The 13,429-nt window shown below is 42.0% G+C and overlaps 1 pseudogene; it reads right to left on the reverse strand.

The window, feature by feature from the left end:
* The window catches only part of LOC127482812 (vomeronasal type-2 receptor 1-like), a 34,982-nt pseudogene extending 22,122 nt beyond the window's left edge, over window positions 1–12,860 (reverse strand).
* Between the last annotated feature and the right edge of the window lie 569 nt (window positions 12,861–13,429).

Here is a 13,429-nt window from a genome sequence, read left to right on the forward strand (position 1 = left end):
TAAGTGTCAAAGGGATTACATAAATAAGACCAGCGACTGCAAATAATTTATAGAATTAAAAAGAAGAGAATGATCCTACATGGGAAGCATGCTACACAGCAGACTCATAGAATGTCAAAAGCCCTAAACAGCACTCTGGCCTCATAATAAGCCCATAACGTATTTGAATCTGGGTAAAATGCCCATTAACTAGAGTTTTGCAGGCACGGAAAGCCAAGACACTCTGGCAAAAAAAAAATTACCTAAATGAAAGATCTCTGTGAGTGAGTTCCCAGCGGAAAGAACAGGCCATCAAAGAAGGCAGTACCTTTCTCTGAAGGGAGGAGAGAACTTCCACTTTGAATATGGTCTTCTCTAAATAAAATCAGAGTTGGCGAACTCAAGAAGCTTCCATAGCCTTAGCAGCTCATGACAAAGGCTTTGGGTGATTACTGACATCATAAAAAAGAGTGTCAATTGTTAAATCAACAATGGGAGTAACTGTGCACTTGCTCCCCATGTAGGACCTCTGCCCTTAATGTATTGTACTATGAGAATTAATGGTAAACCTACTACTCAAATAGTACTCTATAATTTGTGTATCTTTGTGGGTGCAAACTATTGAAATCTTTACTTAGTATATACCAACTTGATCTTCTGTATATGAAGATAATTGAAAATGAATCATGATGAAGAATGGGATGGGAGAGGGAGTGGGAAATGGGATGGTTGTGGGTGGGAGGGAGGCATTGGGGGGAGAAACCCCTATAATTCAAAAGTTGTACTTTGGAAATTTATATTTATTAAATAAAAGTTGAAAAGAAAAAAAATAAAATAAAAAAACGTAATCTATAGAACTGAAATTGACACTTTAAGATGTAATGACATTGAACAGCCCTTGTCTCAACTGTTGAAAAACAGTCCTTTTTTTCATATTATTTGTTGAACTCTTTGTTTAGTATAGAGTTAGTCTTATGTGTATAAAGTTAATTGAAAATAGATCTTAGTAAACAATAAGAATGGAAATAGCAGAGGGAGGAAGATAAAGGGTGTACAAAGAATCACTGTGTTCCCAATGTTGTATTTATGAAATGCATGAAGTTTGAATGAAACCTAAACAAGCGGGTGCCGCGGCTCACTAGGCTAATCCTCCGCCTTGCGCCTCAGGCACAACGGGTTCTAGTCCAGGTCGGGGCGCCAGATTCTGTCCCGGTTGCCCCTCTTCCAGGCCAGCTCTCTTCTGTGGCCAGGGAGTGCAGTGGAGGATGGCCCAAGTGCTTGGGCCTTGCACTCCATGGGAGACCAGGAGAAGCACCTGCTCCTGCCATCAGATCAGCACGGTGTGCTGGCCACAGCGTGCGGGCCGCAGCGGCCATTGGAGGGTGAACCAACAGCAAAGGAAGACCTTTCTCTCTGTCTCTCTCTCACTGTCCACTCTGCCTGTCAAAAAAAAAAAAAAAAAAAACTAAACAAAAGGTTTCTGGGTAAAAAAATAAATAAACATAACTATTTTGGAAAAAACAATATATTTGAGAATTTAGTAATGGTCACTTAAAGAAAGCAGGAAAACAACCAAGAAAATAAGAATGAGATCAAGAAAAAGGTAGAAATGGAATTTATATGACATGGAAGACATACAAAGTAGATCAAATCAATGCGACTGGAGTACTTGAAAAAGAAAAACAAAATAATGAAATTAATGTTTAAAGACTAGTGTCTGGGGCCGGTGCCGCGGCTCAATAGGCTAATCCTCCACCTTGCGGCGCTGGCACACCAGGTCGAGGCACCGGATTCTGTCCTGGTTGCCCCTCTTCCAGGCCACCTCTCTGCTATGGCCTGGGAGTGCAGTGGAGGATGGACCTAGTACTTGGGCCCTGCACCTGCATGAGAGACCAGGATAAGTACCTGGCTCCTGCCATCAGACCAGCGCGGTGCGCTGGCCGTGGCAGCCATTGGAGGGTGAACCAATGGCAAAGGAAGACCTTTCTCTCTGTCTCTCTCTCTCACTGTCCACTCTGCCTGTCCAAAAAAAAAAAAAAGACTAGTGTCTGCTAATAGTAACTGACAGAATTAGAAAGGGAGAGAACGATCCAACATGTGAAGCAGGATACACAGCAGATTCATAGAATGGCAGATGTCCTAAATAGCACTCTGGCCTCAGAATCAGCCCTTAAGGCATTTGGATCTGGCTGAAGAACCCATGAGAGTATTTTAGGCATGGAAAGCCAAGACACTCTGGAAAAAAAAAAAAACTAAATGAAAGATCTCTACAAGTGAGATCCCAGTGGAAAGAAAGGGCCATCAAAGAAGGAGGGAAGGAGGTACCTTTCTCTGAAGGGAGAGAACTTCCACTTTGACTATGACCTTGTCTAAATAAGATGGAAGTTGGCAAACTCAGAAGGCTTCCATTGCCTTGGCAACTCATGACAAGAGCCTAGGGAGATTACTGACACCATAAACAAGAGTGTCAATTTGTTAAGTCAACAACAGGAGTCACTATGCACTTACTCCAATGTGAATCAATGCTATAACTAGGACTCAAACTTTATGTTTCTGTGTGGGTGCAAACTGGTGAAATCTTTACTTAATATATACTAAATAGATCTTTTGTATATAAAGATAATTGAAAATAATCTTTTTTTGTTTATTTTTTTTAACTTTTATTTAATGAATATAAATTTCCAAAGTACAGCTTATGGATTACAATGGCTTCCCCCCCATAACGTCCCTCCCACCTGCAACCCTCCCCTTTCCCATTCCCTCTCCCCTTCCATTCACATGAGGATTCATTTTCAATTCTCTTTATATACAGAAGATCAGTTTAGCATACATTAAGTAAAGATTTCAACAGTTTGCTACCACACAGAAACATAAAGTGTAAAATAATAGATGATTTTTTTTAAATGATGATGAAATCAGATCAGACCTATTGTCATGTTTAATCCCAGCGAGAGTCAAGTTGGGAATTGCTAATTTCTTCTTTTTTTTTTTTAACAGAAGATCAGTTTAGTATACATTAAGTAAAGATTTCAACCGTTTGCACCCCCATAGAAACACAAAGTGAAATATACTGTTTGAGTACTCGTTATAGCATTAAGCCTCAATGTACAGCACATTAAGGACAGAGATCCTACATGAGGAGTAAGTGCACAGTGACTCCTGTTGTTGACTTTACAAATTGACACTCCTGTCTATGGCATCAGTAATCTCCCTATGCTCCAGTCATGAGTTTCCAAGGCTATGGAAGCCCCTTGAGTTCTCCGACTCTTACCTTGTTTAGACAAGGTCATAGTCAAAGTGGAGGTTCTCTCTTCCCTTCAGAGAAAGGTACCTCCTTCTTTGAAGACCTGTTCTTTCCACTGGGATCTCACTCACAGAGATCTTTCATTTAGGCTTTGGTTTTGGTTGGTTTTTTTGTTTGTTTGTTTGTTTTTTGTTTGTTTGTTTGTTTTTTGTTTGGTTTTTTTTTTTTTTTTTTTTTTTTTGCCAGAGTGTCTTGGCTTTCCATGCCTGAAATACTCTCATGGGCTTTTCAGCCAGATCGGAATGCCTTTAGGGCTGATTCTGAGGCCAGAGTGCTGTTTAGGACATCCGCCATTCTATGAGTCTGCTGAGTATCTCGCTTCCCATGTTGGATCACTCTCCCCTTTATTTATTCTATCGGTTGGTATTAGCAGGTACTAGACTTGTTTATGTGCTCCCTTTGACTCTTAGTCCTTTCATTATGATCAATTGTGAACTGAAATTGATCACTTGGACTAGTGAGATGGCATTGGTACATGCCACCTTGATGGGATTAAATTGGAATCCCCTGGTATGTAAATAATCTTGATGGAATGGAATGGGAGAGGGAGCAGGAGATGGGAGGGTTGCGCGTGGGAGGGAAGTTATGGGGGGAAAATCCATTGTAATCCATAAGCTGCACTTTGGAAATTAATATTTATTAAATAAAAGTTAAAAAAAGAAATTAATGTTTAAAGTTATAACCAAAAAAAAAGACTCTAAAAATAAGAGCTCTGAAACTATGTATAGAAAAGGTATGTACCATATAAGAGGTCTTCAAAAAAGTGTGGAAATGCACATTATGAAAAATTATGAATGGACTTCAAAATATTTAGCATCAAAATAAACTTTACTTTGGTTCCATCTTTCCAGAATTTTTTTGAAGTACCTGCATTCTTAGGAGAATTGGCTTGGAATGGCACATTTTAGGTGTTTAGATTCCACAAGTCCTAAAACAATATAGAAATGCAATTCTCTCTACATATAAACAAAATAAGACACCAGGGTGACTAACCTTTGAGGATTCGGTATTCCAAAATATTGTTGAATTCTTTCTGATCATGAATTCAAACTTAGACTGTGTGAATATGTATTCTCCAACCTTCACGAAGGCAATATCTCCATTATCATCTAATTGCCAATTTAGAAGATCATAGTATCCAGTCACGTCTCCATTTCTATCAACATGAATTTTCCGTCCATCGTGGGTTGTAAACTTAACTCTCTGTATATAGAACATGAGCTAGAAAGCAAGGGGGTGGGAGAAAAAAAACAATTTGTAAAAATGCAATTCTATAGAAAATAGAATCTTAGAAAGAAAATTATCTAATTCAGGAGATGTGATGTTTTTTCTTCACTTGCTGTATACCTTTGATATCTGGTACAACAACCTCTACCTTGTGGCAACTAAAACTAGAAAGGTGATTAGCCAAATGAAAAAATACTGTAAGCATAAATATACACTACATTATGAAAGCATAGTTCAAAAATGCAAATTATCTTATTAATAAGCTCACAATTTATATTATCACCATTATGATTATATGTTAAAATATTGCCTTGCATATACTAGGTTAAATAAATTGTTAAAATTAATATCATATGTTGGCCGGCGTCGCAAAATAGGGTAATCCTATTGTGTCTATTAAGTACAAAAGCAAATTAATAGTTTTAAGAGCGAGAATTCTGATCATTACCATGGGGTAAAACCAACTACTTACCTGCCAAGGCTCAAAGTTAGCTATATTTGCACACACCAGTCCTGGAAAGAATGGACCCTGTCCCGCTTTACATCTATTCATATGATCCAGGGCATAGCCATCGCGTACACAGCTTGTCTGACACTGTTTGTAATTCGGAGCTGAGACACATCCAGATAGGTATTTTTAAGATCCTCCAACTTCTCCTCTCCGGTACAGAATCTATCAGACATGGCATGTAATTGGTCTTCCTTACCGGTCATGTTCACCCTGTGGTCAGTATTGTACGGGACACTGCTATTGGGCCAGGTGCAGTTAACAGCTGTTTGCCAGAATTCAATGGTCAGGACGTCATTCGGATCCCTACTGGGATGTATGTTGTAAAGAAATTCCTTTAATCCTGGTATATCACTTCTTGGTACTGCAAACCCAATACTCCCACCAAAATATGGGAAATATTCGGGTTTTGCAATGGAGGCTGAGGTAATCCACGCTTCACTTGCTATCCATGTCCTGTCAGTTATGTTATGGTAAACCATTTCCAGCACAAAAGGACTGAGGTCAATGTCAGATGTATAAAGCACAATGACTTTCGCAGTGGAGGTCCTTACAGCGTCAACAACTTTGTGCATTTTCTCCTTGGAATAGACTTTGGGCAGGATCTCGGAGAATGCAATGCAGAGGTTGACACTCTCCAATTTCTCCTTAAAAATCTTCACTCCATATTTTCCATAATCATCATCAGCTGCTATAGTGCCTATCCAGACCCAGCCAAAGTGCTGGATAAGTTTTACCATGGCCTCAGACTGGAACTTATCACTGGCTATGGTGCGAATGTAAGATGGAAACTGGTGTTTGTCACTAAGAACTGTGCAGGTAGAGGCATAGCCCACCTACAATTGAAAATAATCATGTAATTATTAGAGAGCAATAGCAAATCTTAAATTATACAATTTCAGAATATACTGATTGGAGAAGAAAGGAACTCATGTATCTATGCATAGATGAAAAGCCTAAGATTCCTCTTCCTTCTCCCAAGTAAGGACTGTTGGAGAGAACACTCCGCACCTTTCCAGCCATCCTTTTCCCACCCTATCCCAAGAGAAAAGCCAATTATTAAGATGTAACATTCAATGTACTACTTTCCACAGAAGGGATCCTAGCACAGTCTCCTCCCCATTCCTCTGTGCTCATCCGAGTCAGAGTGAGTAAGTCAAGACATCTAAGGTCTTCCTCAGATCCAACATCTTATCATAGAGATGGCAAAGTGAATGGACTCACAGGCCATTTGGCAAGCCCAGTGTCTCCTCTCTCTCTTTGTGCATGTGTGTATTGTGTGCTTGTGGGTGGGTGGGTGTCTGTGCACACGTGTGTGTTGTGTCTTTCTCTCTCAAGCCCCCCTCCTCTTGATGTTCTTTCTCCTACACCTCCTCTTTGTCTTCCTTCTTTTCTTCCTCTCCCTCTTCTTTTTCTTGTTCTGTTCCACTCCCTTTTTTCCATCACCACCATTTTGTCTTACTCTCTTCTTCTCTTTCCTTATATCACTCTGCCAGGATTTCTGTTTTGCAGACCCTAAGACTGAGCTTGAAAAAGGTGATAAAGAACACCACTTCAATCTCAAGTTCAAATCGTGATCTCCAACGAAATTGCCAGAAGCTTTCATTTTATTGACACTCTGTAGATAAACACAAATTTTTTTCTTTTTTGCTTAATGATTCTTGTATGTACTTTCCTTCTGTGAGAACTTAAGAATGTCTCGGGTGACTAGGAATTTCTAGCTATCTTACCTACGTTGTATCTATCTTTCTCTCAATCTAACTGACGCTACAGTGAAAACACACGTCACTCTCTTACTTATCACATCCCATTCTCATCTCCTGGAAAACCTTCTGTGTTCTGATTCCACTTCTCTGTGACTGGCAACTCCCTCAGGAATGAGCCAGAATATTACTATCCTCTGTTTCCTTTACCGCTTGTCCTATTTTTACTCCATTGACCAAGTCTACATTCTCCTGTGGAATCATGCAAGAAGCAACATCTTAGGAAAGAATCTGGTTTCAGAAGCAGAGATCCTGGTTTCTACTCACAGCTACGTAACCGATCAGTGGGAGATCTCAGGCAAACCACTTACCTCCCCTGAACCTCCCTTTCTCTGTGAGGGAAATCAGGGTAATGATAGACACACATTTTTAGGCTGCTCATTTAGTCGATGAGATAATCAACATGAAATCATCTCTCGTATACATGTCTTTTACCTTTTTCTCAGATGCATTGCAAGGACTTGAACAAGAAGATTGATCTAGAGGTTTCTAGATTATGCCTGGACCACAGTGAGTATTTGGTGGGAGACAGAGCTCACGGCTCACAGCAGCAGCAGCTGTCTGAGTTGCAGGACGCCCACACCGAAGCTGGAAGCCATATCTCCCAACCCCTCCTCTCACTTCTGTTTCTCCTAATTTGCATTTGGAGCATTATAAGGAATATTATTTAACACTATATTTTACAAGTATTTCAAATTCTCCCATGCCTTCAGTAACTTCAATAAGCTTAATCATCCTTCACTTTAATAAGTCCTCACTATGAATCCTTCAAGGGCCCATCCTTAGGAATGCTTACAGAGCTCTATTTACATTTTCTTAATAACCTGTTCTTCTTAATATCATCTTTTCTTGTGTTTCAATGTGTTATTGTCTCCCAGTTTAAATAACTGGAAAAGTTAGCATCTCTAGATTCTAGCCATCCTGTGAAAGTCCGAGACCCATTCCACAAATCAGTGCATGAAGAATAACGGTCTTGAATACTAAGTGTTTACATAGACAACAAATTTATTTCCCAATACCATCCATCAATCAGCCACTGTGCTACAGAGAACTGTGCACAGTGAGATGGAAACATACAAATCACTGGGTCACAACCTCAAGCCAAAAATTAAACCAGGATCCCAGCGGATATGGAAGAGTCTCAAGTCACCTCTCAGCAGGCTTCAATATACACTTGCCTGATGCTACATAATTAGAGACAGCAGCATCATTTCTCCCTGCAACTTAATGCAGCCTCACCTGGCATCTTGCTATTTGCTGCAACTTAACACAGACCAAGTGTGTGTTTCTTCTTAAGTTAGCACCCAACACAATACTCCACCATACCTGAGGTAAGTAATACAACCCCAGAATTCTTGAAACAGCAACTGATAAGGACGATCCACCTGATCCAACAATTCCTGCCAAGTACGCCCCAGTACTGTTTAGAAAATTGGGCCTGTTTTCTTCCTGCCCTGTGAGTAGTACCAATGCCGATTCCGTTGCTTTGGAGATGCTGAAACAGGTGTCAAAGATCTGATAACCCAGAGTAGAATTGGGCAAAATGTCCTTTCTTTTATTAATCTCTTTGATTGTGTGTATCATGGTTTTCATCCAGCGGAATCCGCGGAAGTTAAACCTGAAAAGAAATAGCTTTTGTCAGGCATGAGCATGCGGCAGGTCTTTGGGAGGAAAAGCAGCTCTTTGTTGGGATTGGTAAGAGTGGCTTTTCCCCAAACATCAGAGGGCACCTCCCTTGTCTGAGATCATTAATTTTTCCTAATAACCTTAGAAGTTTAAAGACTAAAGCGTACATGATCTTCATTGTTGACTGATTTGGGATGGGAAGAAGCTTTTTGGAAGTCTTCTTGCCCTCTGTATATTTCATTTACTGTGAGCATTTCAAACTGCTGATTATCTCCTTTCACAAAAATATTCCTACATTCCTAATTCTCTCTTCCAAACCAAGCACCCAATAACCCCTGACTTATTTTCCCCATCTATTGTAAGTCCCAGGGGCCATATGAGTCTCATTTCTCTTCTCTTATTTTCTTCTGTACATTAACTATTACTTTAAAACACACGAAGATACCTATGGTAGCAATACACAAAATTCATATATACTAACTCAAATAACATCTTTCTGACATGATTTGAATGTTAATATTGAAGTCATTCACCCCAGAATCCTTCTTTAAGGAATACTGTCAGTTTGCACAATATTTCTTTAATGGAAAAAAAATCAGAAAAAAGGCACCTGTCCGATTAGGAGGGCCTGCACTGACACCCCACCTGTGCCTGATACTTTCCACATGACCTTATACCAGACATCCAACCCCTCAGAGCTGTGGATTCCTCCTCTGACAGGAGGACTTTGCATCTTCAACCAACTCTTCTCAGGATTAAATGAGATATTTTCAGTCCCTAAGATCTAGGTAGCACTGAAGAGAGATTAATTCTCTTCCCAAGAGAAACAAAGGCCAGATCCAAATTTTGAGAATTTTTAAAGTTTTGTTTTTCTTAATTACCAGATCTGCATGCTTAAGCCCCGGTATAAAAGATAAACAAATGCAGGAAATAAATGTCGTTGCTTACTTTCACACATATGTATGAAGATGCTGAAATCAGATAATTGGCTCCTGTGTGAGGCAAGCCCTGGAGCTCAGGCCCCTGGTATCGCAGGGGCCAGCGGATGTTTATTTGAAAGGAAGAGTTACCGGAGAAGCGAGAGAGAGAGAGAGAGAGAGAGAGAGAGTGAGCACAAGCGCACGTGAGAGACAGAGAGAGGTACTTTCCATCTGCTGGTTCACTCCCCAAGTAGTCTCACCCACAGGACTGAGCCAGGCTGAAGCCAGGGGGCTGCAACTCCAGCCGGGTCTCTCCCGTGAGTTCAGAGACCACAGCACTTCCGCCATCTTCTGTTTCTTCCAGGCACATGAGCAGGCAGCCGGACCCAAGTGGAGCAGCCAGGACTTCAACAGCGCTCATGTGGGATGCCAGTCTTTCAGTTTAACCAGCTGCGCCACACCACAGTTTTAAAGGGAAACCTTCTCTCTGCTGTTTCACACTTACCTTCTGAAGAAGATGATAAATCTTGTCAATGTTCCCATCCAATGCTTATCTTTCTCTTCGCCAGTCTTAGCACGCACCAGCCCGTCTGTCATGCCGCATGCCTGGTGCCTCACACCGGCTTCCATTGCTCCTCACCTTCCACTCCTGTGCTTCACTCCCAGCTGCACGCCCTCAGTTCTCTCCAGAATTCCCTCTCCTTCCATTGTCCACCTTCCAAACATTGCTGTTCCCTCATAGCGAGTAGGCCCGAGTGAGAGATCAGTCCTACTTTGGTGTGAATGACTGGTAGCCACCCCACCCCTGCACTTGCAAGTGAGCCATGGAACTGAACTCCCTGCTCACCTTTCTCTTGCCCTCCTCTCCCTTCTGAGAGAACCTGAGCAGACACAGCTAAGAAAGAGGGTGACTCGGCTGCTCCCCACCCTGGGAACCACTGTGTGTCTTACATGTGAATATTGCTTAAGTCTGCTCGGTACCGCTTCACCATTTTTTTTAAAACCACACAGTCCTTTATTAGATGCACATAAATGCCAATGCGTAATGGAAAGCCAAGCAAGTGCACGCAAATCCTCTCTGCATCTCTGGTAAGTGGAGGATGTTTCAGATAGGACGTGGTTACTGCTCACCACTGCTTTCAGTGACTATGGCTAGTTATTCTTATTGAAGCATGGATTTACATGAAAATTTATACATATATAATTTCCTCTTAGAGGCAAATAACCTTCAGAAATTCCAGTGAAGAGTGGAGAGCAAATTAAGCATTCAGTTTATGAAACATTAGTGTTCTATATTATGAAAAACCCTAAACTTCCATTTTATATTATTAAGGATTGAAAATGTCTGTAATAAATTATGAGCTGATTTACAAATATTTAGTTGTAAGCAAAAGTGCTTCTCTTCCCTCTTCCTTTTGCTACACTGCAATCATGAAAACCAGTTAGAAGATGCCAGAGATGGGGCCGGCTCTGTGGCATAGAGAGTAAAAGCTGCCGCCTGCAGTACCGGCAATTCCATATGGGAAGCGCTTCGTGTCCCAGCTGCTCCACTTCTGATCCAGCTCTGCTATGGCCTGGGAAAGCAGTAGCAGATAGCCCAAGACCTTGGGTCCCTGCAGCACGTAAGAAGACCTGGAAGAAGTTCCTGGGTCCTAGCTTCAGATCGGCGCAATTCCAGCCATTGCAGCCAATTAGGGAGTGAAACAACAGATGGAAGACCTCTCTCTCTCTCTCTCTCTCTCTCTGGCTCCTCTTCTCTGTGTGTAACTCTTTTAACTGAATAAATATTTAAAACAAAAAAAAAGAAGATGCCAAAGTTAAATAAGGAGTGATTGAAATCTTTTTGCCAACATTACAGTCTATCCATCTCTCTAACGGTATCTCAAACATGAAGCATGAAATAGGTTCAAAAGATTGGAGCTGTGATGAGTAAAATTTAATGATATAAGAAGGTGCTAGAATATCTACAGCATACAGTTACAATTAAGGGTATAAATAGCAAACAGCATCATGGAAATCCTTACCATACAACACCAATGCCTGATATGAAGCTGTGAATGTGATATGGCCAAATCGACATAAACAACATGGATTCGTGCAACTAAAGGGCTGAGAAAGAATATGGGAAAATAAACAGAGCTACTTTGTCATGGAAGTAGAATCCTAGATAATGGTTTCTTTTTCTTTTAAGTCTGTCATTCTCAAGTGTGGGGTCTGTGTGTGTATGTGTGTGCCAGCGTGCAAGTGTGTCTTTGTGTGTGTGTGTTTGGGTGCATGTGTGTGTGTTTGTGGGGAAGTCCAGAAATCTATCCCACATTTGCCTGTCTTTGCACTGCAAATCTAGCAAACCAGATGATCCAGCCTGGGCTCATTTCCTGACCTGGTAGCTTGGAGGTGAGAGGATTCGGGGAGGAAGCCTTCAGCAACTGAAGGAACCTTGCCATTAATTTTAGTTCAGAAATCAATCATCATTCCCACATGCTGTATTCTCACTTGAGGTGAGCTTAGTTTATAACAACCAACATTAAAACTATAACAGTGCTTTCTCATTTTTTTTTTTGATAGCCAGAGTTAGTGAGAGAGAGAGAGAGAGAGAGAGAGAGAGAGAGAGAGAGAGAAAGGTCTTCCTTTCTGTTGATTCAAATGCAAATGGCCGCTACAGCCCAGCACACTTTGCCAATCTGAAGCCAGGAGCCAGGTGCTTCTCCTGGTCTCCCATGCGGGTGCAGGGCCATCCTCCACTGCACTCCCGGGCCACAGCAGACAGCTGGAATGGAAGAGGAGCAACCGGGACAGAATCCGGCACCCCAACCGGGACTAGAACCCAGTGTGCTGGTGCCGCAGGCGGAGGATTAGCCTAGTGAGCCACGGCGCTGACCAACAGCAATTCTGCTTCAGTGTTTCTCAGCCCTCACTGCGTGCCTGAATCACCAGGCAGGCTGTCAAAACGCAGATTCTGACACAGCAGATCGGGAGGCAGCCCAGGATTCCACATTCTAGCAGGCTCTCAGGAGATGTTGAACCCTCTCAGAGGAGCAATGTTCGTATTATACAAAATGTGCTCCTTTTTGTCTGAGATGCCTAAGTGGGCAAACACCCACTGGAGAGTAACCTGTTCCAATTTGTAAGCAATCCTAGAATGTTCACCTTGCAGAAACTGAGGCCCAGAAACAAGAACTGTCTATCCAGAGTCAAACAGATAGTCAGGGATCCTGGAGCAGACACTGTCCATCACACCCTCTGCTGCGCCCCGCCCCTGCTATTGCTATAGAGAGAAGACTGCGAGAGGCTTACCCTTCACACTTTGCTGATACTGGCTCCAAAATAGACTCGTTTGCTGGGATGGTCCTGGAGTGAATAGGAAACAGGCCTCCAATGATCACTGAGTGGTTTTGGGCGTCTACATACCCATTCAAGTCAAACTTGCCCAGCAACCTGCAGGTCTGTTCCTCCTCTTCTTGGCCTTCAGTGCCCCATTCAGCCTACAAAAATGCAAGAAATCCTAGGACCAAGCATTTCTTTCTGCTGGCCATTCTAACAAGCTGAGTGCTGGGGAAATGGCCAGTGTTGAAATGATACAAGTTGTGATGAGGCACCGTGATAGAGTGGCACCCGAGGGCTTGTGAGCCTCATCCCAGTGGACTCAGCTTGCCACTACTTGCTACTTAATTGTCATCTCTCAGTCAGCGAGCCTCCTGCTCATGTGCAATTTATGGATCTGGACTAGGAACTGAGAGCCCTTGTGAAGAGAGCCTCATAAAAATCTCTGGTACACTTGGCAACAACGTGTGACATCATCGTGGGTTTGGGGTTTAGAAGAGTCTTCATGTCAGCTAAACTGTCGCTGTCTTGGTTATCGAAGGTCAGCCCCATCCATTCTCCCATCAACCCCACTTGCAGGCGTGTCTCTCACATCAAAGTGAGAAAGGGTATCCTATTTCACCTCTAAGTATAGAAAAGCTTACACCAGGCCAAGCTCTTTCCTTAGGGCTATAAAAAAAGCTGAGCGGAAAATCAAGAGATCTGAACTAGAGACATCACTTTGCACTGTGTTCTGCAACTATTTTACTGTGGTTGTAAGAAAGTCACTTAATTTCTGTGT

This window comes from Oryctolagus cuniculus, chromosome 4, assembly GCF_964237555.1.
Source record: "Oryctolagus cuniculus chromosome 4, mOryCun1.1, whole genome shotgun sequence".
NCBI lineage: Eukaryota > Metazoa > Chordata > Mammalia > Lagomorpha > Leporidae > Oryctolagus > Oryctolagus cuniculus.